This window comes from Pan paniscus, chromosome X, assembly GCF_029289425.2.
Source record: "Pan paniscus chromosome X, NHGRI_mPanPan1-v2.0_pri, whole genome shotgun sequence".
NCBI classification, from domain to species: domain Eukaryota; kingdom Metazoa; phylum Chordata; class Mammalia; order Primates; family Hominidae; genus Pan; species Pan paniscus.
This window is the reverse complement of record NC_073272.2, coordinates 62,688,291-62,715,627: the sequence shown is the minus strand read 5'-3', so window position 1 is coordinate 62,715,627 and position 27,337 is coordinate 62,688,291. Positions and strand designations below refer to the sequence as shown.

The 27,337-nt window shown below is 38.2% G+C and overlaps 1 long non-coding RNA gene across 3 annotated transcripts; it reads right to left on the bottom strand.

Moving 5' to 3' along the window:
- LOC117977611 (uncharacterized) lies at positions 1-25,912 on the bottom strand. Of its 3 annotated transcripts, none has more exons than XR_008622760.2 (3): positions 19,495-25,912; positions 18,785-18,851; positions 1-18,526 (listed from the first exon to the last, which is right to left on the bottom strand). It is a non-coding gene; the product is annotated as an uncharacterized LOC117977611 (long non-coding RNA). The 3 variants fall into 3 exon arrangements; XR_008622761.2 differs by having other exon boundaries at positions 19,579-25,912; XR_008622759.2 differs by having other exon boundaries at positions 18,785-25,912.
- Positions 25,913-27,337: the final 1,425 nt, after the last annotated feature.

Here is a 27,337-nt window from a genome sequence, read left to right as displayed (position 1 = left end):
TTTGTACCATATATTTTTATTGTGGTAAGTCCACTTAACATAAGAAGTTCCATTTAACAAATTTTTAATTGTACAATACAATACTGGTAACTACTGTTACTGGGTTGTACAGCAAATCTCTAGGAGTTATTTATCCTGCATAACAAAAATTTTAAACCTGGTAAACAACAACCTCCCATTTTTAATGCCACTAGCCCCTTGAAATCACCATTCTATTCTCTGCTTCTTTAATTTTTAATATTTCAGATATACAAGGACAGTCATGCAGTGTTTATCTTTCTCTAACTGGCTTATTTCCCTTAGCATAATATCCTTTATGATTATCTATGTTGTTGTTTACGGCATGATACTCTCCTTTGTGAAGTCTGAATAACATTCTATTTTGTATATACCACATTTGTTTCACTATTCATCAGTCAATGGCTACTTGGATTGTTTCTATATGTTGGCTACCGTGAATGATGTTGTAATGAACATGGGAGTACAAATTTCTCTTCAGGATTTTGATTTCTATTTTGCGGGGTATATGCACAGCAGTGGAATTGCTGGGTCATATAGTAGTCCTATTTTTAATCTTTTCCAGAACCTCCATACTATTTTCCATAGCAGCTGCACCATTTTACATTCCCACCAACAGAGTACAAGGGGTCCCATTATTTAACATTTTCTTCGTAACTTGTTATCTCCCGTCTTTTTCATAGTAGCCATCCTAACAAGTGTGGAGTGACATCTCACCATGGTTTGATTTGCATTTCTCAGGTTAGTGATGTGGAACACCTTTTCATATACTTGTTGGCTGCTTGTATGTATTCATTGGAGAAGTGTCTATTCAAGTCCTTTGATGATTTTTTAAATTGTGTTATTTGATTTGTGCTATTGAGTTGCAGGAATTTGTTATATATTTTTATACTAACACAGTAACAGATATAGCATTTATAAACATTTCTCCCTTTCAATAGGCTGTATTTTATTTTGTTGATTGTTTTCTCTGCTGTGTAGAGGCTCTCCAGTTTGATGTAATACCACTTGTATCTTTTTGCTTTTGTTGCCTTTGATTTTAGTGACATATCAAAAAAATCATTGCCCAGGTTAATGTCAGCGAGTTTTTATCTATACTCTTGTTTAAGAGTTGAACAGTTTCAGGTCTTATACTTAAATCTTTAATCTATTTTAAGTTGATTTATGTATATGGTGTAAAATTAAAGAACCTACTCACCAACGAGATATAATAATTATAAACGCATACATACCAAACATCAGAGAACATAAATATATAAAGCATACAGTGAATAACTGAGAGGTAAAAATATACAGCAATTTAATAATCATAGGAGATTTTAATACTGCACTTTTAACAATGCATAGGACATGCATACAGAAAATTGATGAGGAAATAACAAACTTGAACAACATTATAAACAGATGAACTTAGATACATGCAGAACACTGCAACCAACAGTCCCAGAATACACACTCTTTTCTTCTTCTTCTTCTTTTTTTTTTTTTTTTTGTCTTCAACTTTTATTTTAAGTTCACGTGTGCAGGATGTGCAGGTTTGTTACGTAGGTAAATGTGTGCCGTGGTGGTTTGCTGCACCGATCACCTCATCACCTAGGTACTAAGCCCAGTGTCCATTAGCCATTCTTCCTGATGCTCTCCCTGACCCCACCGTCCTGACAGGCCACAGTGTGTGTTGTTCCCTCCATGTATAAATGTGTTCTCATCATTCAGCTCCCCCTTGTAAGTGAGAACATGCGTTGTTTGGTTTTCTGTTTCTGCATTAGTTTGCTGAGCATAATTGCTTCCAGCTCCACCCATGTCCTTGCAAAGGACATGATCTTGTTCCTTTTTATGGCTGCATAGTATCCCATGGTGTATATGTACCACATTTTCTTTCTCCAGTCTACCACGGATGGGCATTTAGGTAGATTCCATATCTTTGCTATTTTGAATAGAGCTGTAATGAACTCACACATTGCATGTATCTTTATAATAAAATTATTTATATTCCTTTGGGTATATACTCAGTAATGGGATTGCTGGGTCAAATGGTATTTCTCCCTGGAGGTCTTTTGAGGAATTGCCATGCTGTCTTCCACGATGGTTGAACTACTTTACGCTCCCACCAACAGTGTAAAAGCGTTCCTTTTTCTCTGCAACCTTGACAGCATCTGTTGTTTTTTGACTTTTTAATAATAGCCATTCTGACTGGTGTGACGTGCTATCTCATTGTGATTTTTATTTGCATTTCTCTGATGATCAGTGATGTTCAGCATTTTTTCATATGTTTGTTGGCTGCATGTATGTCTTCTTTTGAGAAGTGTCTGTTCATGTCCTTTGCCCACGTTTTAATGGTTATATCTTTTCTTGTAAATTTGCTTACGTTCCTTGCAGACTCTGGATGTTAGACCGTTGCTAGATGGATAGATTGAAGAAGCATTTCTCCCATCCTGTAGGTTGTCTGTTCACTCTGATGATAGTTTCTTTTGCTGTGCAGAAGCTCTTTAGTTTATTTAGATCCCATTTGTCAGTTTTTGCTTTTGTTGCAATTGCTTTGGGTGTTTTCATCATTAAATCTTTGCCCATGCCTATGTCCTGGATGGTATTATCTAGATTTTCTTCTAGGGTTTTTATAGTTCCGGGTTTTACGTTTAAGTCTTTAATCCGTCTTGAGTTAATTTTTGCATATGGTGTGGGGAAGGGGTCCAGTTTCAATTTTCTGCCTATGGCTAGCCAGTTCTTTCAGCATCATTTATTAAATAAGGAATTCTTTCCCCATTGCTAATTTTTGTCAGGTTTGTCGAAGATCAGTTGGTTGTAGGTGTGTGGTCTTATTTCTGCATTCTCTATTCTGTTCCATTGGTCTGTGTGTCTGTCCTTGTACCAGTACCATGTGGTTTTGTTTACTGCAGTCTTGTAGTATAGTTTAAAGTCAGGTAGCAGCTTTGGTCTTTTTGCTTAGGATTGTCTTGGCTATTCGGGCTCTTTTTTGGTTCCCTATGAATTTTAAAGTCTTTTTTTTTTTTTTTTCTCTGTTTCTGTGAAGTCTGTCCATGGTAGTTTAATGGAAATAGCATTGAATCTAGAAATTACTTTGGGCAGTATGGCCGTTTTTATGATATTGATTCTTCCTGTCCATGAGCATGGAATGCTTTTCTATTTTTTTTTTGTGTTCTCTCTGATTCCTTTGAGAAGTGGTTTGTGGTTCTCCTTAAAGAGGTCCTTCATTTCCCTTGTTAGCCGTGTTTCTAGGTATTTCTGTCTTTGTGTAGAAATTGTGAATGGGAGTTCAATCATGATTTGGCTCCCTGCTTGCCTATTGTTGGTGTATAGGAATGCTAGCCATTTTTGCATATTCATTTTGCAGAATAGACATCCTTTTCAAGCACACCTGGAACATTCTCCAGGACAAGTTACATGTTACACCACAAACCAAGTCTTAACAAATTTAAGAAGATTGAAATAATAGCAAACCTCTTTTTCAATCAGAATAAGATGGATCTAGAAATTAATAACAACAGGACAATTGGAAAATACACAAATATGTGGAAACAAAACAACACACACATGAATAAGCAATGGATCAAAAAAGGGAAATCATGAAATATCTTGAGACAAATGAAACTGAAAACACGATATAGCAACACATAAGGGATACCGTGAAGGCAGTTTCTTTTCCGAATTTCAACTTTTGTTTAAGATACAGGGAGATACAGGGGTTACATGTGTAGGATTGTTACATGGCAATTTTGGACCCAGGTAGTGAGCCTAACGTTCAATAAGTAGTTTTTCAACCAACATTCCACTCCCTACCACCTACCTCTAGGAGTCCACAGTGTCTATATTTCTCATGTTCATGTTCATGTTCCCATGCTCAGTGTTAAGCTCCCACTTATCCATGAAAACATGTGGAATTTTGTTGTTTCTTCTTGTGTTAACTCCCTTATGATTATGGCCTCCCCCTGCATCCATGTTGCTGCTAAAAAGAAAAAGAAAAAAGATTTTATTACATTTTTATGGCTGCATAGTATTCCATGGTATATATACACCACATTTTCCTTATCCAATCTACCATTGATTGTCATCTGGGTTGATTCCATGTCTTTGCTACTGTGAATAGCACAGCAATGAACATAAGAGTGCATATGCCTTTCTGGTAGAATGATTTATTTTCCTTTGGGTACATAGCCAGTAATTGAATTGCTGCATCAAAGGGTAACTCCGTATTGAGATGTTTGAGAAATCTCCAGAGTGTTTTCCACAGTGGCTCTACTAATTTACATTTCCACCAGGAATGCATAAGTGTTCCCTTTTCTCTGCAGCCTCACCAGCATCTATTGTTTTTTGACTTTTTAATACCCATTCAGACTCGTGTGAGATGTTGTCTCAATTTGGTTTTCATTTGCATTTCTCTGATGATTAGTGATGCTGAGCATTTTCCATGAGTTTTTGTTGCTTATATGTCTTCTTCTGAGAAGTGTCTGTTCAATGTCATTGCCAATTTTTTTTTATTATACTTTAAGTTCTAGGGTACACGTGCACAACGTGGAGGTCTGTTACATATGTATACATATGCCATGTTGGTGTGCTGCACCCATTAACTCGTTATTTACATTAGGTATATCTCCTAATGCTATCCCTCTCCCCTCCCCCCACCCCACAACAGGCCCCGGTGTGTGATGTTCCCCTTCCTGTGTCCAAGTGTTCTCATTGTTCAATTACCACCTATGAGTGAGAACATGTGGTGTTTAGTTTTCTGTCCTTGTGATAGTTTGCTGAGAATGATGGTTTCCAGCTTCATCCATGTCCCTACAAAGGACATGAACTCATCCTTTTTTATGGCTGCATAGAATTCCATGGTGTATATGTGCCACATTTTCTTAATCCAGTCTATCATTGATGGACATTTGGGTTGGTTCCAAGTCTTTGCTATTGTGAATAGTGTCGCTGTCATTGCCAATTTTTAATGGAGTTATTTGTTTCTTCTTAATGATTTTTTTAAAGTTCTCTATAGATTCTAGATATTAGGCCATCGTAGAATGCATAGTTTGTGGATGTTTTCTCCCATTCTGTATGTTGTCTGTTTACTCTGTTGATAGTTTCTTTTGCTGTGTATAAGCTCTTTATTTTAATTAGGTCTCACATATCTGTTTCTGTTATTGTTGCAACTGCTTTTGGGGACTTGGCCAAAAATTCTTTGCCAAAGCCAATGTCAAGAGGAGTATTGCCTGGGTTGTCTCCTAGGACTTTTGTAGTTTGAGGTCCTACATTTAAATCTTTAACTCATCTTGAGTTAACTTTTGTATATGGTGAAAAGCAAGGGTCCAGCTTTACCTGCCTGTGGCTAGTCAGTTATCTCAGCACCATTTCCTGAATAAAGAGTCGTTTTCCCATTGCTTGTTTTTATCATCCTTCTTGAAGATCACACGGCAGTAGGTGTTTCATTTTATTTCTAAATTTTCTGTTCTTTTCTTTCCATTAGTCTATGTGTCTGATTTTGTACCAGTACCATGCTGTTTACATTACTGTAACTTTGTAGTATCATTTGAGGTCAGGTAGTGTGATGCCTCCGGCTTTGTTCTTTTGCTTAAGATGTCTTTGGCTATTTAAGGTCTTTTTTGGTTCTGTCTGAATGTTAGAAAAAGTTTTTCTAATTCTGTGGAGAATGACATTGGTCATTTGATAGAAATAGCATTGAATTTGTAAATTACTCTGTGTCATGTTGACATTTTAATGATATTGATTCTTCCAGTCCATGAGCATATATTTTTGTTTTGTTTTGTTTCTGTCATCTCTGATTTTTTAAAATAGTGTTTTGTAGTTATTCTTATGGTAATCTTTCACCTTCTTGGTTAACTGCATTCCTAGGTACTCTGTTTTCTCTGAGCCTACTATAAGGGAACTTCCGTTTTTGATTTCACTCTCAGCCTACGTGTTGTTGGTAAAAATGCTACTGATATTTTTGTACATTGGTTTTGTATCCTGAATCTTTACAGAAGTAGCTGATCAGTTCTAGGAACCTTTTGGCATAGCCTTTAGGATTTTCTATGTATGGAATCATATTGTCAGGGAAGAGAGATGGTTGGACTTTTTCTTTTCCTATTTGGATGCCTTTTATTTCTTTCTCTTTTCTGATTGCTCTGGCTAGGGCTTCCAGTACTGAATAGGAGTAGTGTGAGTAGATATCTTTGTCTTGTTCCACTTCTCAAGGAGAATTGTTCCAGCCTCTTCTCACTTATATAATGTTGGCTATGGGTTTGTCAGAGACAGCTTTTATTATTTTGAGGTATATTCCCTTGATGCCTAGTCTGTTGAGGTTTTTTTTTTTTTATCATGAACAGATATTGAATTTTATTGAAAGCTTTTACTGCATCTATTTCAATGATCACATTGTCTTTGCTTTAAATTCTGTTTATGTGCTAAAGCACATTTATAATTTGCATAAGTTGAATCATCCTTTCATCCCAGGAATAATGCTTACTTGATTATGGTGTACTAACTTTTTGAGGTGTTGCTCTGCAGCTGGATTTGGTTTGGTATTATTTTGTTGAGCATTTTTACATCTATGTTCACAATGAATATTGGTCTGAGATTTCTTTTGTGTGTGTGCGTGTCTCTGTCAGATTATGATACAGGTCTGATGCTCATTTCATAGAATAAGTTAAAAAGGAGCCCTTCTTTCTCAAATTTTTGAGATAGTTTCAGCAGGGTTAGTACCAGTTCTTCTTCGCATGTCTGGTATCCCTCTTTTTCTTTGTTAATCTAAGAAAGGGTCTATCAATCGTATCTGTTTTTCTGAAGATCCAATTCTTGGTTTCACTGATAGTTTGTGTAGATTTCTGCAATTCAAATTTATTAAGTTATTCTTTTTTATTTTTTTATTATACTTTAAGTTTTAGGGTACATGTGCACAACGTGCAGGTTAGTTACATACGTATACATGTGCCATGTTGGTGTGCTGCACCCATTAACTCGTCATTTAACATTAGGTATATCTCCTAATGCTATCCCTCCACCCTCCCCCCTCCCCACAACAGGCTCCGGTGTGTGATGTTCCCGTTCGGGTGTCCATGTGTTCTCACTGTTCAATTCCCACCTATGAGTGAGAACATGCGGCAGTTTGTCCTTGCAACAGTTTGCTGAGAATGATGGTTTCCAGCTTCATCCATGTCCCTACAAAGGAAAGGAACTCATCATTTTTTATGGCTGCATAGTGTTCCATGGTGTGGTGTATATGTGCCACATTTTCTTAATCCAGTCTATCATTGTTGGACATTTGGGTTGGTTCCAAGTCTTTGCTGTTGTGAATAGGGCCGCAATAAACATACGTGTGCATGTGTCTTTATAGCAGCATGATTTATAATCCTTTGGGTATATACCCAGTAATGGCATTGCTGGGTCAAATGGTATTTCTAGTTCTAGATCCCTGAGGAATCGCCACACTGTCTTCCACCATGGTTGAACTAGTTTACAGTCCCACCAACAGTGTAAAAGTGTTCCTATTTCTCCACATCCTCTCTAGCATCTGTTGTTTCCTGACTTTTTAATGATCGCCATTCTAACTGGTGTGAGATGGTATCTCATTGTGGTTTTGATTTGCATTTCTCTGATGGCCAGTGATGATGAGCATTTTTTCATGTGTCTTTTGGCTGCATAAATGTCTTCTTTTGAGAAGTGTCTGTTCATATCCTTCGCCCACTTTTTCATGGGGTTGTTTGTTTTTTTCTTGTAAATTTGTTTGAGTTCATTGTAGATTCTGGATATCAGCCCTTTGTCAGATGAGTAGATTGCAAAAATTTTCTCCCATTCTGTGGGTTGCCTGTTCACTCTGATGGTGGTTTCTTTTGCTGTGCAGAAGCTCTTGAGTTTAATTAGATCCCATTTGTCAATTTTGGCTTTCGTTGCCATTGCTTTTGCTGTTTTAGACATGAAGTCCTTGCCCATGCCTATGTCCTGAATGGTGTTGCCTAGGTTTCCTTCTAGGGTTTTTATGGTTTCAGGTCTAACATTTATGTCTTTAATCCATCTTGAATTAATTTTTGTGTAAGGTGTAAGGAAGGGATCCAGTTTCAGCTTTCTACATATGGCTAGCCAGTTTTCCCAGCACCATTTATTAAATAGGGAATCCTTTCCCCATTGCTTGTTTTTGTCAGGTTTGTCAAAGATCAGATGGTTGTAGATATGTGGCATTATTTATGAGGGCTCTGTTCTGTTCCATTCGTCTATATCTCTGTTTTGGTACCAGTACCATGCTGTTTTGGTTACTGTAGCCTTGCAGTATAGTTTGAAGTCAGGTAGCGTGATGCCTCCAGCTTTGTTCTTTTGGCTTAGGATTGACTTGGCGATGCGGGCTCTTTTTTGGTTCCATATGAACTTTAAAGTAGTTTTTTTTCCAATTCTGTGAAGAAAGTCATTGGTAGCTTGATGGGGATGGCATTGAATCTATAAATTACCTTGGGCAGTATGGCCATTTTCACGATGTTGATTTTTCCTACCCATGAGCATGGAATGTTCTTCCATTTGTTTGTATCCTCTTTTATTTCACTGAGCAGTGGTTTGTAGTTCTCCTTGAAGGGGTCCTTCACATCCCTTGTAAGTTGGATTCCTAGGTATTTTATTCTCTTTGAAGCGATTGTGAATGGGAGTTCACTCATGATTTGGCTCTCTGTTTGTCTGTTATTGGTGTATAAGAATGCTTGTGATTTTTGCACATTGATTTTGTATCCTGAGACTTTGCTGAAGTTGCCTATCAGCTTAAGGAGATTTTGGGCTGAGATGATGGGGTTTTCTAGATATACAATCATGTCATCTGCAAACAGGGACAATTTGACTTCCTCTTTTCCTAATTGAATACCCTTTATTTCCTTCTCCTGCCTGATTGCCCTGGCCAGAAATTCCAACACAGTGTTGAATAGGAGTGGTGAGAGAGGGCATCCCTGTCTTGTGTCAGTTTTCAAAGGGAATGCTTCCAGTTTTTGCCCATTCAGTATGATATTGGCTGTGCGTTTGTCATAGATAGCTCTTATTATTTTGAGATAAGTCCCATCAATACCTAATTTATTGAGAGATTTTAGCATGAAGGTTGTTGAATTTTGTCAAAGGCCTTTTTCTGCATCTATTGAGATAATCATGTGGTTTTTGTCGTTGGCTCTGTTATTCTCTAATTTTAGTTTTTTCTTTTAATTTTCTGCTGGATTTTGGGTTGGTTTGTTCTTTCCTTTCTAGTTCCTTTATGTGAAAAGTTAGATTGTTAACTTGAAACATTTCTAACATTTTGATGAAGACGTTTAGATCTATACATTTTGCTCTTAACACTGATTTGGCTGCATCCCAGAGATTTCAATAAGTTGTGTTCCTGTTTTTATTAATTTAATTTTTGTTAAATTTCTGCCATAATTTTGATGCTGTTCAAGAGTAAGTTGTTTTATTTTCAGGTGTGCATGTAGTTTTGAGAGGTCTTCTTGACTTTGATTTCTATTTTTATTGCACTGTGGTCTGAAAGTATGCTTGGTATGATTTCAAAATTTTTGAATTTATTGAGGCTTTCTTTATGACTGAGCATGTGGTCAATCTTAGAAATTATTTTACGTGCAGACGGGAAGAATGTATTTTTTTTTTATTGTTGGATGAATGTTCTGCAGATGTCTATTAGGTCAATTAGTCAAGTGACTGGTTCAAGTCCAGAGTTTACCATTTCCTACCTTGATGGTATGCCTACTGCTGTCAGTGGGATGTTGAAGTCCTTCACTACTATTGTGTGGTTGTATAAGTCTTTTTGTAGGCCAAGAAGAACTTGTTATATGAAACTGCGTGCTCTAATGTTGGGTATGTATATATTTAGGATTATAGTTGAAGCTTCTTGTTGGATTGTAGTCTTTATCATTATGTAATGTCCTTCTTTACTCTTCTTATCTTTTATTGGTTTAAAGTCTATTTTATCTGATATAAGAACAGCGACTCCTGCTCTTTTAATTTTGCATTTGCATGGCAGATATCACTCTCCCTTTTTACATTGAGCCTTTACGTGTTTTTACATGTGAGATAGGTCTCACGAGGACAACAAATGATTGAGTTTTGTTTTTTTTTTTAATCCAGCCTTCCATGCTGTGTCTTTTAAGTGGGATATCTGGCCCTTTTACATTCAAGGTTACTGTTGATATATGTGATTTTGATCATCTCATCATTTTCTTAGCTGGCCGTTATGTAGACTTCATGACGTAGTTGCTTTACAGTGTCTGTGTGCTATGTGCTGAAGTGTGCTTTTGTGGTAACAGGTATTGTTCTTTCGAATCCACGTTTTGCACTCCCTTAAGGGCCTCTTGTAATGCTGATCTGGTTGAAATGTATTCCCCCAACATTTGCGTGAATGAAAAGGATTTTATTTCTCCTTCACTTAGGAAGTGTAGTTTGACAAAATATAAAATCATTGGTTGATTTTTTTTCCTTGGAGATGTTCAAAATATGTGCCCAATCTCTTCTGTATTGCAAGGTTTCTACTGAGAGGTCTACTGCTAGCCTGATGGGGTTCCCTCTGTAGGTGACCAGCCCCTTCTCTCTAGCTGCCTTTAATTTTTTTCTTTGGCATTGACCTTGGTGAACCTGATTACCATGTGCCTTGGGGATGGTTGTCTTGTATAGTATCTGCCTGGAGTTCTCTGTATTTCTTGGATTTGCATGTAAACCTCTCTAGTGAGAGGAAGATAATTTTCATAGACTATAACTTCAAATATATTTTCCAAGATGTTTATTCTCTCTCCTATCTCAGGGATGCTGATTAATCATCGATTGAGTCTCTTCACATAATTCCATATTTCTCAGAGGTTTTGTTCATTTTTGTTAGTTTTTTTCTCTTTAATTATTTATTTGTTTTTGACTAAGTTGATTTGAAGAACTGGTTTTCAAGCTCTGAGATTTCTTTCTCAGCTTGGTTTATTCTGGTATTAATACTTCTGATTGTGTTATAAAATTCTTGCAGTGAATCCTTCAACTCAAGAAGTCTAGCCTGGGATTGGCTTAAAATGGCTATTTTGTCTTTCAGCTCTTGAATCATTTCACTGGATTACTTGGTTTTCTCAGATTGGGTTTCAGCTTTATACTGAATCTTGAAGAGCGGCCTTGCCATCCAGATAATTCCATGTCTGTCATTTCATTTATTTCAGACTGGTTAAGAGCCATTACTGGTCTCATTTTAATTTTATTATTATTATTATACTTTAAGTTTTAGGGTACATGTGCACAATGTGCAGGTTTGTTACATATGTATACATGTGCCATGTTGCTGTGCTGCACCCATCAACTCGTCATTTAGCATTAGGTATATCTCCTAATGCTATCCCTCCACCCTCCCCCCACCCCACAACAGTCCCTGGAGTGTGATGTTCCCCTTCCTGTGTCCATGTGTTCTCATTGTTCAATTCCCTCCTATGAGTGAGAACATGCGGTGTTTGGTTTTTTGTCCTTGCGATAGTTTGCTGAGAATGATGGTTTCCAGTTTCATCCATGTCCCTACCAAGGACATGAACTCTTCATTTTTTATGGCTGCATAGCATTCCATGGTGTATATGTGCCACATTTTCTTAATCCAGTCTATCATTGTTGGACATTTGGGTTGGTTCCAAGTCTTTGCTATTGTGAATAGTGCCGCGATAAACATACGTGTGCATGTGTCTTTATAACAGCATGATTTATAATCCTTTGGGTATATACCCAGTAATGGCATTGCTGGGTTAAATGGTATTTCTAGTTCTAGATCCCTGAGGAATCACCACACTGTCTTCCACCATGGTTGAACTAGTTTACAGTCCCACCAACAGTGTAAAAGTGTTCCTATTTCTCCACATCCTCTCTAGCATCTGTTGTTTCCTGACTTTTTAATGATCGCCATTCTAACTGGTGTGAGATGGTATCTCATTGTGGTTTTGATTTGCATTTCTCTGATGGCCAGTGAAGACGAGCATTTTTTCATGTGTTTTTTGGCTGCATAAATGTCTTCTTCGGAGAAGTGTCTGTTCATATCCTTCGCCCACTTGTTGATGGGGTTGTTTGTTTTTTTCTTGTAAATTTGTTTGAGTTCATTGTAGATTCTGGATATCAGCCCTTTGTCAGATGAGTGGGTTGCGAACATTTTCTCCCATTCTGTAGGTTGCCTGTTCACTCTGATGGTGGTTTCTTTTGCTGTGCAGAAGCTCTTGAGTTTAATTAGATCCCATTTGTCAATTTTGGCTTTTGTTGCCATTGCTTTTGGTGTTTTAGACATGAAGTCCTTGCCCATGCCTATGTCCTGAATGGTGTTGCCTAGGTTTACTTCTAGGGTTTTTATGGTTTCAGGTCTAACATTTATGTCTTTAATTCATCTTGAATTAATTTTTGTGTAACGTGTAAGGAAGGGATCCAGTTTCAGCTTCCTACCTATGGCTAGCCAGTTTTCCTAGCACCATTTACTAAATAGGGAATCCTTTCCCCATTGCTTGTTTTTGTCAGGTTTGTCAAATGTCAGATGGTTGTAGATATGTGGCTTTATTTCTGAGGGCTCTGTTCTGTTCCATATGTTCTGTATCTCTGTTTTGGTACCAGTACCATGCTGTTTTGGTTACTGTAGCCTTGTAGTATAGTTTGAAGTCAGGTAGCGTGATGCCTCCAGCTTTGTTCTTTTGGCTTAGGATTGACTTGGCAACGCGGGCTCTTTTTTGGTTCCACATGAGCTTTAAAGTAGTTTTTTCCAATTTTGTGAAGAAAGTCATTGGTAGCTTGATGGGGATGGTATTGAATCTATTAAATTACCTTGGGCAGTATGGCCATTTTCACGATATTGATTCTTCCTACCCATGAGCATGGAATGTTCTTCCATTTGTTTGTATCCTCTTTTATTTCATTGAGCAGTGGTTTGTAGTTCTCCTTGAAGAGGTCCTTCACATCCCTTGTAAGTTGGATTGCTAGGTACTTTATTCTCTTTGTAGCAATTGTGAATGGGAGTTCACTCATGATTTGGCTCTCTGTTTGTCTGTTATTCGTGTATAAGAATGCTCGACACTCTGGCTTGTTGCATTCTCAGAGTTCTTGCATTTATTCTTCCTCATCTTGGGAGGCTCATATTTTTTAACTGTGATGTAAATTGAGTATGGCTAGTTGGCTTTGTTTCTGGAAGTTTTCAGAGGACCAAGTCTCTGCACGGGGTGTTCGTTGTTGAATTCTTGCCCCTTCGGTTTCACAGTGAGTAGTTTTTTGCTCTTGTAGTTTTGTCTGTGTTCCAGTAGATGGCGCTTGAGAGCAATGGGCGGTAGGTAGGCTGTTAGTTGCGTGGTTTCTTTGTGCATCCTTGTGCTTGCAGTTCTGTTGTGAGGTGCGAGGGGAAGATAGTTAACCCTCTCGCCAGACCTGCTCCTGGGCCTTTCAGGCGCCACCTACAATCACTGGCACTGTGCCCACAATTTTGTTGTTATTGATGTTGTTGTCGGGTCTTTTGGGCCATGGGGCTCCTTTAAGGGGAAGTCCCCTTTCCCAGGCACTGTCTGGGGCTGGGAACCAGACTTGGTGTTCAGGTACTCCGTGCCGTGTTCCCAGTTTCCTCCCTTTACAGCCTCAGCATCTGCGTCTCTTCTCCGTCCACATTTGGCATTTTCTCTCCAAAGATCTGTTCAATTTATGTTGGTGTAGTTGAAATCATATTTTCCTTCCGTGGGAGCAGGACTTCTCAGCTGCATCTAGTCAGGCTGCTTGCTCAGAATTTTTTTGAATTTTTTGAGACTTGTTTTGTGGAGTAATATTTGGTCTATCCTGGAGAATATTCCATGTGCTGATGAGAAGTATGTGTATTCTGCAGCTGTTGCATGAAATGTTCTATAAATGTATATTAGGTTCACCTGATCTAGAGTGAAGATTAAGTTGAACCTTTCTTTGTTGAGTTTCTGTCTGGTTGATCTGTGTAATGATTAAAATGAGGTGTTTAGGTCACCTGCTACCATTGTCTCTCTCTTTTTTAATAGTATTTTCTTTATATATCGGGGTTCCATACGACGGTTATATTCTCTTCCTGATTTGACCACTTTATCATCATGTAATGATCTTCTTTGTCTCTTTGTGTAGTTTTTGTCTTGAAATCTATTTTACCTGATATAAGTGCACTACTCCTAGTGTTATTTGATTCTGATTTCCATGGAATAACTATTTCTATTCCTTTATTTTTAATCTATGCATATCTTCACAGGTATAGCCACTTTCTTGTGGGCCGCATATAGCTGAATCTTGTTTTTTATCCATTCAGCTGTTCTTAACTTTTACTGAATAATTTAGTGTAAATTTAACCTGATTATTCATTGGTAAAGAGTAGTACTGCCACTTTTTTACTTTTTTTTTTTTTTCGTTGTCGGTGGTGCTCTCTTTTTTCTTGTCTTCCTTTGTGTAAAAAAGGATTTTATCTAGTAGCTTGTTTTGATTTCTTGATTTTCAATATTTAAATCTATGTTATAGGGGTTTGTTTGTGGTTACCATGAAGCTGATGAATAACATCTTATAACCAATTTTTAAACTGATGACAACTCTGATTGCCAAAAAGAGCAAAACAAATAAGCAAAGAGAAAACTATGAAAACATTCTACACTTTAACGTCATTTCCTCTGATTTATGACTTTGTCTGTCTCTGTATCTTTTTATATTGTCTATCTATTGAAAGATGTTTGTCACTATCAGTTTTGGCAGTTTATTTGTCTTCCTGCTAAAGATATGAGTGGCTAAGACACTGCAATTGCAGTGTTATAGTACTGTGTACTTTTCTGTGTACTTGCTATTACTGACAGGTTTTATATCTTCAGATAATTTCTTTGTCATTTTGTAACTGCCTTTTCTTTCTGATTGAAGCACTCTCTTTACCATTTCTTGTAGGACAGGTCTGATGTAGACATGATCTCTCAGCTTTTATTTGTCTGGGAAAGTGTTTATTTCTTCTTCATAGTTGAAGGATAATTTTGCTGAATACGATATTCCATGTTGGGATTTGTTTTTCTTCAGCATTTTGGATATGCTATCTCACTCTCCCCTGGTCTATAAGAATTCTGCTGAGAAGTCTGCTGCCATACATATTGGAGCTCCTTTATGTGCTATTTGTTTATTTTTCTCATGGTGCTTCTAGTATCCTCTCTTTATCTTTGACTTTTGAGAATTTATTAAATGCGTGGAGATGTTTCATTTGGCTTTAATCCACTTGGTGTTCTAGGACCTTCTCGTACCTCGGTATTCCTATGATTCTTTAGGTTTGGATAATTGTCTGTTACTATATCTTTGAATAAACTTTATCCCCTTTCTCCCTACGTCTTGTTCAAGGCTAAGAACTCTTAGATTTGCCCCTTTGCAGATATTTTCTATATCTCATAGTCATGCTTTAATTTTTAAATTCTTTTTTCTCTTCTGTGTATTTTCATATAGCCTGTCTCTAAGCTTACTATTTTTTTTCTGCTTTATCAATTCTGCTGTTGCTAGGGTCTAATGCATTTTTTTCAGTATGTTAATTGTACTTTTCAGCTCCAGCATTTCTGCTAGATTTTTCATAGTTTCTCAGTCTCTTTTTGCAATTCATCTAATAAAATTGTGACTCTATTGTCTGTATTATCTTAAAGTTTGTTGAGCTTCATCAAGGCAGGTATTTTGAACTCTCTGTCTGAATGGTCACATATATCTGACACTTCATAGTTGGTCACTGGTGCCTTACTTAGTTCATTTGGTGAGGTCATGTTTTTCTGTATGTTCTTGATGCTTGTGGATATTTTTCAGTGTCTGCTCATTGAAGAGTTAGGTATGTACTCTAATCTTAGTATTCTGCACTTATTTTTACCCATACTTCTCGAGAAGGCTGTTTACATATTCAAAGGGTATTTAGAGTGGTAATTTAACTTTGTGGTCACTGCAGCCATATCAGGATTGTAAGGCACACTAAGTTCTAAATTCAGTAACAGCGCAGCTCTTGCTGACTCCTTGAAGCACCATGTTGGTGGTGTTGGTTAAGTTAAGGGAAAATTTCCCGGGTTACCAGAAAAATTATCTCACTCTCTTCCCTCTCTTTGTCCTAATCAAAAGGAGTCTCTCTCTCTCTCTCTCTCTCTCTCTCTCCTCTCTCTCTCTCTCTCTCTCCATGCTGGGCTGCCTGAAGTTTTTGGAGGAGTGCCACAAGCAATCCCATGGCCACCGCAGGTAGCACTGCACTGGATGACACTTGAAGCCAGTACACTGTTGGATTGCACCCAAGGCTCATGGCAATGACTGCCTGGCTACTGCTTATGGTTATTCAAGGCCCAGAAGCTCTTATGTCTGAATGTGGTGAACTCTGTCAGAACTAAGTTTTAATTTTTTTTTATTTCTTTCAGAACGGTGGATTTTCTTTTGGTCCAGAGTGGGTCTAGAAATGCTGTCCAGTAGCTAAGGCCTGGAATCTAGAGCTTCAGTAATCTGCTTGGTGCTTTATTTCAGTGTGACTAAACTGGTACCCGAGTTGCAAGATGAATTTCTCTGTACTCTTCCCTCTCATTTTCTAAAGTGGAAAAATTTTATCCCTGAGCTGCACTGCCTGGAACTGGGGAGCTGTTACACAGTCTTAATAAACTATTTCATTACCCTAGGCAATTGTCTGCTAGATAGTCCTAAGTTTGCATATTAAAGGAAATCTTACGTTAAAAAAAATATGGTAATGACATTTACATCTCATAGTACAGAGAGAAGTAGTCTGGTGCTAGAGGGAGATTAAAAATGGATGCCAAATAAAAATTATAGAAATCTGTCATAGGACTGTAAGGGGAGACCGGTTGTATTTAGATAGAGACTACCTATCTTTTAACTGTATCTCTGAACTCTGGATAGGGCCCATACTGAATCCTGGGTCTCCAGACAGGGAGAATTATTATGAGGCTAGACCACATGATGCTTTTACAGTGCACTTTTAAAAACATTAACAAAGACCGTTCTAAATGTCTAAACTATCCTCTTTCTTAAGTACCCAAGAATAGCCTCCGTTATAATAACTATTTTAGTCAAAAAATCTGGTAACACAATGCAAAAGCAAGTACTTTATGATCTGAGACAAACTTTTCTTTTTACCCACTCTCGGGGTTCCATAAAGAAAAACAAGTTTCTCCCCAGAAGAGAGTCTGGTGCTTTGTCTGTTTTCTTCAGTGAATCCCGGGCTATTATAAGCTGTTTTAGGCCCCTCATGCAGCAGACGGAGGCAAGAGAAAGCAGAGACAGCAGAACTAAATGAAGACAATGAAATTCAATAAACTGAGAAAAAAATAATAAACTTTTGCTCAGAGGAGACAAGGTCTTAGGAGAGAAAAAAAACCATAAAGTCTTTTAATGCAAACATACACACACGTGCGCATGTACACACACACACACACATGCACACATCTTGGATGTTAGCTTTTAATTACGCTGACTTTTAACCATTGAGCTCCTTAAAATAATATTTTTAAATCTCATTGTTACTGTAAAGGAGTCCAGATCCAGACCCCAAGAAAGGGTTCTTGGATCTCATGCAAGAAATAATTTGAGGTGAATCTATAAAGTGAAAGCAAGTTTATTAATAAAGTTAACTAATGAAAGAATGTCTACTCCATAGGAAGAGTAGTGGCTTGGGCTGCTTCACTAAGGATACTTCCAGTTATTTCTTGATTATATGCTAAATAAGGGGTGGATTATTCATGAGTTTTCCAGAAAACGGGTGGGCAATTCCCAGAACTGAGGGTTCCTACCATTTTTAAACCACATAGGGTAACTTCTTGATGTTGCCAAGGCATTTGTACATTGTCATTGCACTGGTGGGAGTGTCTTTTAACATGCTAATGCATTATAATTAGCATATAATGAGCAGTGAGGACAACCAGAGGACACTTTTGTTGGCATCTTGGTTTTGGTGTGTTTTGGCCAGCTTCTTTATCACAAACAGTTTTATCAGCCAAATCTTTATAATCTGTATCTTGTGGAGACTTCTTATCTCATCCTGTGAATTAGAATGCCTAACCTCCTGGGAATGCATCCCAGTAGGTCTCAGTCTTATTTTACACAGGGACTATTCAAGATGGAGTTTCTCTGGTTCAAATGTCTCTGACATATTTACCCCCTCCCTTTTATAAGAGAACCCTTAATCCTAAGGGCTGTAGAGAGAGGAAGATTCATCTTCTGTAACTTCTTCAGGCTGAACAGGGGGGATGATATTCATGCCTAACCTCTTGCATTCAGGTTAGAGAAGAGCTCAGTCAAAAAGCATCATTATGGTGAAGGCCATTCATAACTCTTGAGTTATGACAAAAGGTGATATCTGGAAGATTAATAAGTGTTCAATTTAAGAATACATTCAGTAAGAGAACCCTTAATCCTAAGGGCTGTAGAGAGAGGAAGATTCATCTTCTGTAACTTCTTCAGGCTGAACAGGGGGGATGATATTCATGCCTAACCTCTTGCATTCAGGTTAGAGAAGAGCTCAGTCAAAAAGCATCGTTATGGTGAGGGCCATTCATAAGACTTGAGTTATGACAAAAGGTGATATCTGGAAGATTAATAAGTGTTCAATTTAAGAATACATTCAGTAAGCTTATCCTGCATTCCTACGCAAAGAGTACGACAGCACTATATTTCACAACAGTAAAACAAAATAAGTAAAATTATCCCAAGTAAACTAAATAAGAAGGCTTTTCATGAACTGGGAGACTTTGGAACCAAAGTGATATGGAGTTGCTATACATGCTATACATTCCAATATGTGCTCAGAATTAGAATATTGATCTAGATTTTTTACATTACCCACCTCTCTTGTTACTTTTGAACAGCCATAAGAGATCACTGGTTGGTTCACAGAAATAAGCAGGTTCAGTCTAAATCGTAGAAAGAAAACTCAAAAATAACTGATGAGATCACAATTTTATAACAAGTGTACCATTGTTTTTAAAATATGTTTTTTCTATCTCTCCATTCTCCCATTTTTACTAAAGACAAATCCTAACAGGGCTGATTTGTTTGCAAAAATACGCCATAGTCTTACACTTAGCCTGATTATTTGTGTAAAGTACAGCAAAAATAATCATTTTTCACATAGGCTTTTTAAATTGGCTTTGATTGGACTTTGTTCCACAAAAGGAATCTCAGATAAGGCTTTTTTCCAAAGCCAAGCCTAGCCATAGGTTTGTACTATCAAATATTTATCAGTTAGGTAAATTCCTCTTTTTTCGAGGTCCCAAGATAACCTAGGGCTCCTGGGCCTGTTAGAAAGTGACATTCTTTATTTACTACAGGTCAGGAACCCTGTACAGGACAGTGTAGACAGGGTATGAGGCCAGTTTTCCCAAGGGGCTTTTATTGGCCCTGTAAGCCAAATTCGATTCCTTAAAGGAAAGCAAGCCATTCCAGTCAAAGCCTTGGTAAAATAACTGGTTTCTTTTATTTTGTCCTGTTACAGAAGAAAACATTCTTATTGCACTTATGCAAATAACTATATTGTCATAAGTTAAGAATACTCACAAATAGTTTCCAAATTCTGGAGAAATCAGGTAGAGAGAAACAAATATGCTCCAAATTTTGTTCACAGGAGTATATTTTACTTACTTGTTAAAAGCTGCAAATCACTCAAAAGAAAAGTTTTATTGGCTCTGAAAAACAAAACAGAGGATCCTTTTAAGCAAAAAGTCAAAAAGATTACTTTAGTCTTCTATTAGTCCAGTCCATGTTGTTAACTCCTGTTCTGCCTGATATTCGTGAACATTTCAGCACTCCAGGAGATCCTGAAAGTTTTTTCTTCTATTCTAACATCACAATCTCCAAATTTATCAGAAACCTGCATTTAAGAACACCTATTAGAGTTCTGTAGCTGATTATGAAACCACCTCTAAAGAAAAACAAAAACAAAACAAAAAAAAAAAACAAGGCAACAATTGTCCCTGGATGACAAAACACTTTAGGGCAGTCTCTATTAAAGCCACAATTGACTAAGAATTTTGGTGACTTCTGTGGCATACAACAATTTTACATAACAATTATTATAACTATTAATAGCATACACTAAGTTATATCAGAGTTACAGAAGTTTCTAAAAATTTTGGAACACCTACCAAAAACATATATTCACAAATACAGCCTAAAGAAAGAACTCTTAGGAACCATTGGTGGAAAAACCTGGATTGTAGGTGATTTTAACTATGTACTACCTTTGGAGCCTAGGACACAGAAAGAAGTGCAGATAAGGTTTGACTATCCAGCATAACTAGGAGGCATGGCTAACACCACATATCCCCAGGCTTTACCTAGAATCTGCTTCAAAGTAAGTAGGTTGAACAATTTTCAAAAATCAAAGAAGCCGTTTATGACCCTAACACATCTAGCAAACTTAATATTTAACCTACTTCAGACCAAATGTCTGAATTTTGAAGACATTTGAATTTTACCAATGATCTTCAAAACTGTTTTTATTTCTGAAACTTTACTAAAGTCACATGAACTAAAAGGCATTCGTTCGTTTTTATTTTCTGATAGAATGTTAGATTTAAGCTCTTATGATTTTCGAAAACAATCAAAGCTCTTTCATATCACACACACACACAACACATATAAATACATAGACAGAAATGTTCCAGTAGTTTTAAGATTTTTTATTTGCCAGGTTCTTAATCAGATTACTGCTTCAGGGTGGAGCCCTTGGAGGAACAGGGCCAGGAAAACATGCGGTTTCTATGGCTTAATAAACAGGCACAGCTGGAAAGCAAAAAAGATCCCCCAAAATTTAAGGGTCCCACTTTATATCATATCTTAAATCCCAAAAAAGACAAATGCTACAGAACAAGACAGTGCAATGATTTTACTGTGCATTTCACTGCAAAGCAATTCAAAGCCACTCAACCTACTCTGTGATTACCCCATCTTCCATGGGAGTCTTCTTAGGTCTCAGTGTGGGGCAGGGATGAGCACGTTGCCATACCTTCTAGGTGGCCAAGAGCATGCTCCTCTGATCCAAACATGTGAAAAGCCAAATATTCACCTTTAACTGTCATTAGCTATTCCCCAAAGCATATTTCCTACCCAGTTATTACACACCAAAGTTCTATTATGATGTGGAGCAATTTCTGATCCCCCCAAGGGTTAAAAACACCTGATAATGCAATGCAAAAGAGAAAAGAGCCTTAGATTTTGAAGGGATCTCTCCACTTCTGGTTCCTGGGGTTTCATGAGAAAAAACAAACAAAAAAAAAGAGTTTTTTCCCAAAACAAGGTCTGTGGCACTACTTGTTGTTCACAAGGAGTCCCAGGCTTTTAGAGCTTGAATATCCTCTTTTAATTAGGCTGACTTTTAAATGTAATACTCTTTTTAAAAAGATCCTTTTAAATTTCTTATTACCCAAATTTAGCCAGGCCAAATGGCCAATATTTCTGTCCTCAAAGAAAGAAAAATTCAACATGGTTTGTGGAGGGGAAGATAATCAACAAATGGTAAATGTCATGCAGATATCAAACCAGAAAGGGCTTATTCCCTAAGCCAGGAATTGAACCCTGAACCTGTGCCACCACTGGAAAAACACAAAGCCTTAGCTGCTAAGCTGTAGAATTGGAAATATTTTATTGCTCTTCCCAGGAGACTAGAGCAGTCAATTTTGAGATTGCATTGGCTTTTAATGGCTCAATTTAATTTTCAGAGATAACTATGACATGTACCCCCAAATTCCTCTTCCCTGGATGGCAGAGACCAAGAGAAAGTACCACCACATGTATACAAGATATGGCAGAGACCAAGACAAAGCTCCCAAGGACATTTTTCAACATGCGATCTCTGGGCAAGAAGGTTCCCCTGAATGACAGAAAAGATAGGACAGGGAAAGAAGAGAAAGGGAGAAAAGCATTGCCTGAAGCAGGGTGGGGAAGGTGAGGAACTCAGGGAGGCCAGAGAAAGACCCACCCACTGCAGTTAGACTTAATCAAAAGTTCAAGCAGCTGCTTTTCAGTCACAAAGGGATCTTATCCAGAAGTCCCATCAGCTCTCGAGTGTCTCCCTTTTGGGGAAAAATAGCTCGCCATGTCCTTTGATCCTGAATATGTTTAATTCTGTCTCCCATAGCCATCAGCAAAGAGTGCAAGGCAGATAAGTCCAAAGAAAATAGCAGTTAACATCCAGTAGTGCCAAACCCACTTTTAGCCGAGAGGAACTTTACTGAGAGGGGCCTCCAACCCCATAAATCTTAGGAAGGGCTCTAACCTTCCTAAGTTGGGCCCCACACAGGTTCAGTCAAGCACCCTTGCCTTTTATTAAGAGGGGGTCTTTAACCCTCTCTATCTTAGGGCAGACTCTAACTTTTCTAAGTTGGGTCTCTAACCCAATTCCATTCTTTACCGAGTTAAATGCGCCTCACTTACCCAAAGTTGGCCTAGTGGTGCTGCACACAGAAGATTTTCCTTTGGGTCGGGGGTCATTTCAGTATAATCCCTTAGTGGTTTGCCAGAAAGATGTTACCAGAAAGGAGTCTGAATCCAGACCCCAAGGGAGGGTTCTTGGATCTCACACAAGAAAGAAATCAAGGCAAGTCCATAAAGTAAACACAAATTTATTAAGAAAGTGAGGGAATAAAAGAATGGCTACTCCATAGGCAGAGCAGTGGCTTGCACTGCTCCATTAAGGATACTTCTAGTTATTTCTCGATTATATGTTAAACGTGGGCTGGATTATTCATGAGTTTTCTGGGAGAGGGATGTGTGCTTCTAGGAACTGAGGGTTCCTCCCCTTTTTAGACCATATAGAGTGACTTCCTGACATTGTCATGACATTGGTAAACTGTCATGGTGCTGTTGGGCGTGGCTTTTAGCGTGCTAATGTATTATAATTAGCATATAATGAGCAGTGAGGACAACCAGAGGTCACTTTCATCCCCAAATTGGCTTTGGTGGGTTTTGGCCGGCTTTTTTTGCTGCAACCTGTTTTATCAGCAAAGGAAGACTTTATAACCTGTATCTTGTGCTGACGTACTAGATCATCCTGTGACTTAGAATGCCTAACCTCCTGGGAATTCAGCCCAGTAGGTCTCAGTCATATTTTACCCATCCCCCATTTTAGATGGAGTTGCTCTGGTTTAAACACCTCTGACATCATTACCACATTTTAGCTAGGACAGATTGTTGATATTTCAGAGGTAACAAGTATCAAAACACAAAGGTCTTGATTTAGGAAGCAAACTCAGGCTGTCACAGGGAAAATAAGAAAGAAAGTAGAACCTCAGCTATGAAACTGCAGCATGGGGTGACAGCCATTGCTCTTTCAGTTTGGTTTGTCTAGCAAAAAGATGGGCTTATTATGTAAATAAAGCCGGTTAAGTAGTCAAAATAAAAAATCGTTTTTGTTGTTTGCTGTTTTTCTCCCAACCCATTCCCCATCTTTTTTATTTTTATTTTTTGTGTGTGGAAATTTAGCCACTTCAGAGGCCTTGTTCTCCATAATTTGGAACTTTCCTTTGGATTTGATCAAGTCGGATAGAGTTGGTCAAACCCAATGGGAGAAAGACCAAATCAACAACAAATACAGAAACAAACAAAGAACAACAAGAAACCATTAAGCAAAACAAATGATCTCCCAATTTATCTGATTACTGAGTGCTCTAATGTTAAGGAGAAATTAAGACCAGCTTGTTGTTAGTCTTAACTTTAGCCAAGAAAAATACCCCAATTCAGCTACATACCTAGGGATGGATCTCAGGCTGAAGACTGTTCTCTACCATCCTAGAAGCAGGAAAAAACTTAAACTTTTCTCCCGTTGGAAACAAGCTCAAACTCCAGAAAGGAGTTACCTGCCTTTCATCATCATGGAAACAGGAAAACTTGCCTTCCTTATTGGAAGCAAGTAAAACTCCAAAAAAAAGGAGCTGTACAGCAAAATACACTTTAGACTTTAACCAAATTATTGAAGATCAGGGATTCTCTGGAAGCACGGGGGAAGTTGGGCGGGGAGGGGGAAGGTGGCTTCCAGACCTCAGCAAAATGTTCTATTAGTTTGAGCCTTAAGGATAGCTCAAGCTGGTACCGGACACCAATAGGAGTTTTGTCAATGTCAGGGCACCTCCACTAAGAATCCCTTAATGGTTACCAAACTGTGGACCCCAAATATCTGAGACTGATCTCAGCAAATTTAGAAAGTTTATTTTGCCAAGTGAGAACATGTGCCGTAACACAGCCTCAGGAGGTCCTGAAGACATGTGCCCAGGTAGTCAGGGAACAGTTTGGTTTTATACATTTTAGGGAGACATGAGAATTAAATCAATATATGAAAGATGAACATTGGTTAGGTCCAAAAAAGGTGGGATGACTAGAATTGAGGAGTGGGCTTCCAGGTCATAGGTAGATAAGAGACAAAGGTTGAATTCTTTTGAGTTTCTCATAAGCTTTTCCAACAGAGGCAATCAGATATGCATTTACCTCAGTGAGCAGAAGGATGACTGAATAGAATGGGAGGCAGGTTTGCCCTAAACAGTTTCTAGCTTGACTTTCCCTTTAGCTCAGTGATTTGGGGGTCCCACGATTTATTTTTCTTTTGCACTACAGTACACCTGTTGTTAGATTCTAGTCTTGCCTCATGTTTTTGAATTTTTATTATTTTCTACAGCATGGACTGAATTCTAAAATTTTTCCTGGCTACAAGTCTTCAAAATAATAGTTACAATTTTATTTTCTTTCCTTCCCCCTCCCAACTTTTCCTGATTTGAAATCACCAAAAATTAACCTGTGCTTTCTTTAAGCCCTGCAAACTGAAGCGAGAAAAGGTAAACTTCAGAAGAAAATGAAATGGCAGCAACCTATTTACATATATAAACCACTTGCATACCTGCCTACTGATGTATGAACTTCAGAGTAAGATGGCCTATATTGATTTTTCAGGATTGCTCTTCATATTTTTGTTGTTGTTGTTTTTCTCCCTTCTTCCTCCTGTTTTTTCTTTGTAGAACGTAAGAATTCACAACCTACTAAAAATGACCTTTCCTGATAACGTGAGACCTACCTGTCTAGGAAAAAACCATCCTAGCCATGAGGCAAATCTGGAACAAAAAAAAACTCTTTTTCTTCTAAAATGCTTTCTCCAAAAGATTTTAAAAAGGGGGTAAATGTCAAAGGAAAATAAATCTTGGGACCCCCCGCCCCCCCCGCCCCCCCCCCCCACAAATCACTAAGCCAATAAAAACATCAAGCTGGGGACTATGTCAGGCAAATCTGTCTCCCATTTTATTCCTAAACAAGATAGCTACAAAGATTAAAAAAAAAAAAAAAAAAAAAACTACATATCTCCCTCATTATTTGCCCACAAAGAAATTCTTTGTGGACAAAGGACAGACAGACCTCAAAGTCATCCCTCTTAGGCCAAGGGCATGTCTGATTTCTTCCTCTACCCTATTGTTTTACTAAGGTCAGACTAAGGGATAAGTGACTATTACTATACCTCCTCTCACATGTAAATTGCGTATTTGGTAAAAGGCTAATCAGAGACTCAAGGGAATGCAACCTTTTGTTTCTTATTTATATATGACCTGGAAGTCACCTCCCCCTCCTCCAGTTTTCCTGCCTTTCTGGACAGAACCAGTGTACATCTTACAAATACAGATTGATGTCTCCTGTCTCCCTAAAATGTGTGAAACCAAGCTGTGCCCAGACAACCTTGGGCACAAGTCATTAGGACCTCTTGAGGCTGTTTCATGGGCATGTCCTTAACCTTGGCAAAGTAAACTCTCTAAATTGGTTGAGACCTGTCTCAGATATTTTGGGTTCACACTTTAAACCGCGAGTGGTTTATGGGTTAAATCCTTAAGAAGTTACTGGGCCTTAGGACAATAGATGGAACAAGTCTCTTCCTCCAGCTGATAACTAGTTCCTCCTTGTTGGTCTTTTCCTTTTGCCTTTTCTATTTTATTACTTTGCATGTAGTTACTGGCAATGTAGTGGGTACATTATCCCAGTTATCCCAGTTCCTATTACGGTGACACAGTTCTACTTCTTAAAAAATGGTGCTGGTTGTTTTCCCATGATTTTCCTTGCCAGCTCAGCTTAACTTATTTCCCCTGGGGAGTTTGAGCTTTTAAATCCCTTCTGAGTGGCACCCTGGTGAGAAATTGTCAAAGACAGGGCCCAACATATGTCTCACGGTTTGCAACATTTTTTCATGAGTAGCCACCTCCTTTGGAGTCTTTAGAGAATCAGGAATATAGATTTCCATGTATTTACTCATTTTAAGTAATGATTTAGCTGGCTCAGTCCAAAGGTTTGGTGTGGCCATATCCCGCTGGGGAGAGACTAGAATTTACATCACTTTTAGCAGCAGATCAGATGGGACAATAGCAGAGGCATGATATTTACAAAGCTGCTGCCCCTAACTTCACTTAGCTGACTGGCCTAGTCCTGCATCTCAGCTTCACTGGCTCCTTAACCTGCCATAGTAGTCCCTAAGGATGAAGATGCCTTCTCATTAAAGAATTCCCCAAACCACCAGTCCCACTGCAGGAATCTCCATTATGGGATCAAAGAAAATCCATTTTTTTTTCTCTAGAGGCCTGCATTTCTTCTCTTTCTTATTAAGGCCCACAAGTATTACAATATTCAGAGCCTGCCTAGTGAGGGGTCCCAGTAAATGGTTTAGCCTCCTTCCCTGAGTATCTCAACACCTGTAACACAGAAATTCAGTTTTCATGATGTAGGTTCAAAGACATTTTGGTGCTTCCTCGGTCAGACTAATGAGACACAGGAGAAAACCATGAAAACTATAGAGTATAATACAGCATGAAGCAATGCCATGTCAAACTAAAGCAGAGGTGTTTTACATTTTAAGCCCCAACCACTTAAAGCTATCCAGGATCATTATGTCAATGGGTGGTCTCACTGGCTAGGCAGTCTTCATGCCCATACTCTAATCGCCAAAATCCCATCTTTGTCATCACCTGTTTGAGTCCAGGGATTTGGGGCTAATCAAGGAAGAAGCTATGATGATGAGAGGCAGTAACACTCAAGAAGCTTTATTAGGCAGTGCTTTCACATGACAGGATAAAACTTTCACAGCCTGAAACGGTCCCGAAGCATATGGCCAGGGGTCCATGACACAGAAGGGGAAAAGACAAGGGAACTCTCTGAAGAGAGCACAGATGTATCAGAGAGGGGCCTATATGTCTAGGCGATGTCACTCAGTATTATAGAAAGAAGTCTCTGGATCAGATGTTCAAAAGGAAAAAAGCAATTTTGATGTGCAAAAATTCATTTGGCACCAGCAGGTTTTTGAGCTAACAGTTATCATATTGCAGTGAAGAAGTAAACAGCAACTTAAACAAATTTACGAGAAAAAAACAGCCCCATCAAAAAG